This window comes from Salmo trutta, chromosome 1, assembly GCF_901001165.1.
Source record: "Salmo trutta chromosome 1, fSalTru1.1, whole genome shotgun sequence".
NCBI classification, from domain to species: domain Eukaryota; kingdom Metazoa; phylum Chordata; class Actinopteri; order Salmoniformes; family Salmonidae; genus Salmo; species Salmo trutta.
Genome location: NC_042957.1, coordinates 75871485 through 75878357, shown reverse-complemented (window position 1 = coordinate 75878357; position 6873 = coordinate 75871485). Strand labels below are relative to the sequence as shown.

The following is a 6873-nucleotide window of genomic DNA, read 5'->3' as shown; positions in this document are numbered from 1 at the left end:
CATCTAATAGAGTCTGAAATGACTTGTACTAGTCCCCAGAATGTGTTTCTGAAATGAAGCAGCATTTCAGCCCCATTACACCGCCTTAGGCCTGGAATATTGCATCTGTCAGAGATATCATAACATGGGTGTGTGTGTGAGAGAGAGGGTGCGAGTGCCTGTGTAACTGTGTGTTCCTTTGTGAGAGAAGCTGTGAGGACTAGATGATTCACACACCCACCTTCTCTCCTTCGGGGGCGGATGGCTTAGACATTTTCTCTCCCACTCTTTCTCTCTCTCTCTCTCTCCCTCTCTCTTTCCCTCAGTGTTTCTCTAAAGAAATGCTAGAATAGCTCCCTCTCTGTCGCATCTTTCTCTGCATAGGCAGAAACCCAAGGCTGCACTGCTTTGTCAAAGGGCCTCGCCAGGGTGACTAATCAGTCAATACACAATGAAGCATTGAATGAATATTAGTCAGTGTAAATCTGAGTTGTGTGTGTGTGTGTGGTGATAGAGGGAGAGAGACCAGTGTAAATCTGAGTTGTGTGTGGTGATAGAGGGAGAGAGACCAGTGTAAATCTGAGGTGTGGGTGGTGATAGAGGGAGAGAGACCAGTGTAAATCTGAGTTGTGGGTGGTGATAGAGGGAGAGAGACCAGTGTAAAGGGAGATATGACCATCAGAGCTGAGACAACAGTGTAGTGTGTTGGGAGGGTTGTATGATACACATGTTTGATAGAGCAGCCAGAGGTTCCTGCTAAAGAGAAGAGGAGGAAGAACGGAAGAGAGGCATGGCTGGGCTCGTCTCTACTGCAATGAGGGGGCGGAAGACCTGGCCAGAGGGGGACAGAGAGAGGAGCTGGGGGAGAAAGGGGTAAGAGAGGAGGGGGGGAGTAAGCGCGAGAGAAGTGGAAATGGTCCCTTATTACTGGTGAGAGATCTGGTCTGTAATTACCCAGAGAGGGAGAGTGGGGGGAAGGAGAGAAAGGGAGGATCAGGAAGTGGTTTGAGGCCTCTATCTCTCTCTGTCATCGTGGGTCAGTGGGAATGGTTTGTTCACCTGTGCCTGACATGACGCATCAGTGGCTAGCTCTGGTCACACCCACCTAGCAGCAGCTCACCTTTAGTCTGGCCTGGTCTGTCTCTGGTCACACCCACCTACCCAGCCAACCTAGCAGCAGCTCACCTTTAGTCTGGCCTGGTCTGTCTCTGGTCACACCCACCTACCCAGCCAACCTAGCAGCAGCTCACCTTTAGTCTGGCCTGGTCTGTCTCTGGTCACACCCACCTACCCAGCCAACCTAGCAGCAGCTCACCTTTAGTCTGGCCTGGTCTGTCTCTGGTCACACCCACCTACCCAGCCAACCTAGCAGCAGCTCACCTTTAGTCTGGCCTGGTCTGTCTCTGGTCACACCCACCTACCCAGCCAACCTAGCAGCAGCTCACCTTTAGTCTGGCCTGGTCTGTCTCTGGTCACACCCACCTACCCAGCCAACCTAGCAGTTCACTTCCAGTTCACTGCAAGGCTAACGTACAGTAGCAGGCGTGAAATAAACTAGATCCCCTACATACTGGTTTTGAGAGAAGAAAAAAATCTGGGGAGGTTATCTTCTGCACTATTCAACCAATCCAGTAAATGTGGAGATGTAGTGTTACCTTATTAACGTCCAAAAGCAGAAGTTACAGGCTCTCCTTCCGTTTCCTCTGGAACATCTGGTGTTGGAGACTCTGCAGAGGCTACTGCAAGGCTAGCTTTCACCTGCTTTAACATGTCAGCTGCTGTCGCTAGCTCCGGCCAGCTGCTGTCGCTAGCTCCGGCCAGCTGCTGTCCCTAGCTCCGGTCAGCTGCTGTCGCTAGCTCCGGTCAGCTCCGGCCAGCTGCTGTCGCTAGCTCCGGCCAGCTGCTGTCGCTAGCTCCGGCCAGCTGCTGTCGCTAGCTCCGGCCAGCTGCTGTCGCTAGCTCCCAAAACATCTCAATTTGGTTAAAGTTGGGAGATTGTGGAGGCCAGGTCATCTGATGCAGCACTCCATCACTCTCCTTCTTGGTCAAATAGCCCTTACACAGCCTGGAGGTGTGTTGGGTCATTTGTCCTGTTGAAAAACAAATGATAGTCCCACTAAGCCCAATCCAGATGGGATGGCGTATCGCTGCAGAATGCTGTGGTAGCCATGCTGGTTAAGTGCGCCTTGAATTCTAAGTAAATCAGTGTCACCAGCAAAGCACCATAACACCTTGTCCTCCATGCTTTACGGTGGCCCAAGCAAGTGTCTTCTTCTTATTGGTGTCCTTTTATTAGTGGTTTCTTTGCAGCAATTCAACCATGAAGGCCTGATATTTTATTTTATTTTTTTATATATATTTTTTTTAATTCTCAAGCAGTCTCCTCTGAACAGTTGATGTTGAGATGTGTCTGTTACTTGAACACTGTGAAGCATTTATTTGGGCTGCAATTTCTGAGGCTGGTAACTCTAATGAACGTATCCTCTGCAGCAGAGGTAACTCTGTCTTCCATTCCTGTGGCGGTCCTCATGAGAGCCAGTTTCATCACAGCGCTTGATGGTTTTTGCGACTGCACTTGAAGAAACATTCAAAGTTCTCGACATTTTCCGGATTGACTGACCTTCATGTCTTAAAGTAATGATGGACTGTCGTTTTTCTTTGCATATTTGAGCTGTTCTTGCCATAATATGGACTTGGTCTTTTACCAAATAGGGCTATCTTCTGTATACCCCACCTACCTTGTCACAACACAACTGATTTGGCTCAAATTCACTAAGAAGGAAAGAAATTCCACAAATTAACTTTTAAGAAGGCATGCCTGTTTAATTGAAATGCATTCCAGGTGACTACCTCATGAAGCTGGTTGAGAGAATACCAAGAGTGTGCAAAGCTGTCATCAAGGTAAAGGGTGGCTATTTGAAGAATCTCAAATATAAAATATATTTTGATTAAATACTTTTTTTTGTTTACAATATGATTCCATATGTGTTATTTCATAGTTTTGATGTCTTCGCTATTATTCTACAATGTAGAAAATAGTAAAAATAAAGAAAACCCTTGAATGTGTAGGTGTTCTAAAACGTTTGACCCGTAGTGTATTTCACAACAGTTCCATTCTGTGCCTCCATCAGCCCACTGGCCAATGGTTGAGTGAGTCAGTCAGTGGAGTGCTACTGGTCTCTTCAGAAGACGTTGGTCATTGCTCACTCATACAGTACTGTACAATACACACACACCTCTCACTCATACAGTACTGTACAATACACACACACCTCTCACTCATACAGTACTGTACAATACACACACATACCTCTCACTCATACAGTACTGTACAATACACACACATACCTCTCACTCATACAGTACTGTACACACACACATACCTCTCACTCATACAGTACTGTACAATACACACACACACTTCTCACTCATATGGTACTGTACAATACACACACATACCTCTCACTCATACAGTACTGTACAATACACACACACACACCTCTCACTCATACAGTACTGTACAATACACACACACACCTCTCACTCATACGGTACTGTACAATACACACACACACACCTCTCACTCATACAGTACTGTACAATACACACACACACACCTCACTCATACAGTACTGTACAATACACACACACACACCTCTCACTCATACAGTACTGTACAATACACACACACACCTCACTCATACAGTACTGTACAATACACACCTCTCACTCATACGGTACTGTACAATACACACACACCTCTCACTCATACAGTACTGTACAATACACACACACACCTCTCACTCATACAGTACTGTACACACACACACACCTCTCACTCATACGGTACTGTACAATACACACACACACACCTCACTCATACGGTACTGTACACACACACATACCTCTCACTCATACGGTACTGTACAATACACACACACCTCTCACTCATACGGTACTGTACAATACACACACACCTCTCACTCATACAGTACTGTACACACACACATACCTCTCACTCATACGGTACTGTACAATACACACACACACACCTCACTCATACGGTACTGTACAATACACACCCACACACACCTCACTCATACGGTACTGTACAATACACACACACCTCTCACTCATACGGTACTGTACAATACACACACACCTCTCACTCATACGGTACTGTACAATACACACCTCACTCATACGGTACTGTACAATACACACACACCTCTCACTCATACAGTACTGTACACACACACACACCTCTCACTCTTACGGTACTGTACAATACACACCCACACACACCTCACTCATACGGTACTGTACAATACACACCTCTCACTCATACGGTACTGTACAATACACACCTCTCACTCATACGGTACTGTACAATACACACCTCTCACTCATACGGTACTCATACGGTACTCATACGGTACTCATACGGTACTCATACGGTACTGTACAACGCCTCCCCTGGATGAATACACTTCTACCGGCTGATCTAACAACTGATATAGGAGAGGGAAAACAGTGAGACCAAAAAATAAGTGTCCAACACTTTTACCTTTTTGTTCTGTGTTCTCACTTCACACAACTCAATCATAGCGTTGCTGCACCTTGGGCATTTCTGTGTGCTGGGTCACAATCTGACTGCATAAATGAGTTCTGTCATGTGGTGTGTGTACTGTCTCTACTCCTAAAGCTCCTATTCCTCTTTCCAAACCTAATGCAATAAGCTGAGGTTGATTGTGTACACGTGTTGATTTGATGACTGCTACGGCTACTGGGTAATCTGTATCAGTGTTGGGTCAAAGAAACACCGGCGTTAAATCCTTAATGGACCTGCGTTGACATTCACAGCTCAACACAGCACACAAGCTCTTTCTGTGTGATTCTCAATACGTCAACACAGCACACAAGCTCTTTCTGTGTGATTCTCAATACGTCAACACAGCACAGAAGCTCTTTCTGTGTGATTCTCAATACGTCAACACAGCACAGAAGCTCTTTCTGTGTGATTCTCAATACGTCAACACAGCACAGAAGCTCTTTCTGTGTGATTCTCAATACGTCAACACAGCTCAGAAGCTCTTTCTGTGTGATTCTCAATACGTCAACACAGCTCAGAAGCTCTTTCTGTGTGATTCTCAATACGTCAACACAGCACAGAAGCTCTTTCTGTGTGATTCTCAATACGTCAACACAGCACAGAAGCTCTTTCTGTGTGATTCTCAATACGTCAACACAGCACACAAGCTCTTTCTGTGTGATTCTCAATACGTCAACACAGCACACAAGCTCTTTCTGTGTGATTCTCAATACGTCAACACAGCACACAAGCTCTTTCTGTGTGATTCTCAATACGTCAACACAGCACAGAAGCTCTTTCTGTGTGATTCTCAATACGTCAACACAGCACAGAAGAACTGCAAAACATTCTGAACACACTAGGCTTGCGTCCCAAAGGGCACACTAGTGCACTACTTTTGACCAGAACCCTACGTAGGGAATAGGGTGTAATTTGGGACGCAGTCTGTGTTCTCCAGAGAGGGATGTTTTGAACAAAAATGACTAATTTCTGAATTTCTACAGTTGGTAACAGTTATCAGCTCAGAGAGAGTGAATTAGGGACAAACTGGAGCCCATACTGTCCAGATCACTGTTGCCATAGAAACCAACCAGCGCTTTGTTGTTGCTTTTTAACTGAGCACTGTGGTTGTTCAGGAGGAGGTGTGTGTGTGTGTGTGTGTGTGTGTGTGTGATGAAGGGTTAGTAGTACTCCATAAACAAACAAGAGATCACACCGGGGTCCCCCTCCAGCCAACGATCATCTGGTAGTGAGTGTTGGTACTGCAGCCTGACAGAGGGAGGATGTTGAGGAAGGCTGTTTATGGCAGGAGAGAGGCTGACCTGGCTTCCTTCTCACTACCTGAGCCTCTAGCTAATAGATGACTACGGGACCAACAGAGCGAGAGAGAGCACTCTATCTCAGACTACCTGCCGGAGTCTAGCCAGATGGCTGCATGAGACATCTCTGTACTGATGGTTAAATAGTGAAATAGTGTGTTCTCTCTCTCTCTCTGCCATCTCTCTCTCTCTGCCATCTCTCTCTCTCTGCCATCTCTCTCTCTCTCTCTCTGCCATCTCTCTCTCTCTCCGCCATCTCTCTCTCTCTCTCTCTCTCTCTCCTCCATCTCTCTCTCTCTCATCCTCTCTCCTCTCTGCATCTCTCTCTCTCTCTCCTCTGGCTGCCATCCTCTCTCTCTCTCTCTCTGCCATCTCTTCTCCTCTCTCTCTCGCCATCTCTCGCTCTATCTCTCTCATCTCTCTCTCTCTCTTCTCTGCCATCCTCCTCTCTCTGCCATCTCTCTCTCTCTCTCCTCTCTGCCATCTCTCTCTCTCTCTGCCATCTCTCTCTCTCTCTCTCTCTCTCTGCCATCTCTCTCTCTCTCTCTCTCTCTGCCTCTCTCTCTCTCTCTCTCTCTCTCTCTCTCTCTCTGCCATCTCTCTCTCTTTCTCTCTCTCTCTCTGCCATCTCTCTCTCTCTCTCTCTCTCTCTCTCTGCCATCTCTCTCTCTCTCTCTCTGCCATCTCTCTCTCTCTCTCTCTCTCTGCCATCTCTCTCTCTCTCTCTCTGCCATCTCTCTCTGTCTCTCTGCCATCTCTCTCTCTCTCTCTCTGTCTGCCATCTCTCTCTCTCTCTCTCTGTCTGCCATCTCTCTCTCTCTCTCTCTCTCTCTCTGCCATCTCTCTCTCTCTCTCTGCCCATTTCTAAATGTTTCTACTTCATAGTCTCCAGCACCACTCCAACATTGTGTTTCTATATAGTGAGGAAGATGCGTGTTTCTATATAGCGAGGAAGATGCGTGTTTCTATATAGCTAGGAAGATG

General features: G+C 46.6%; 1 long non-coding RNA gene across 2 annotated transcripts; it reads left to right on the top strand.

Annotated features, from left to right (window-relative positions):
- Nucleotides 1-457: 457 nt before the first annotated feature.
- On the top strand, nt 458-742 carry LOC115205704 (uncharacterized). 2 transcript variants are annotated; one of them, XR_003880666.1, is made up of 2 exons: nt 458-473; nt 564-742. It is a non-coding gene; the product is annotated as an uncharacterized LOC115205704 (long non-coding RNA). The 2 variants fall into 2 exon arrangements; XR_003880671.1 differs by having other exon boundaries at nt 473-524.
- The last annotated feature ends 6131 nt before the right edge of the window (nt 743-6873 follow it).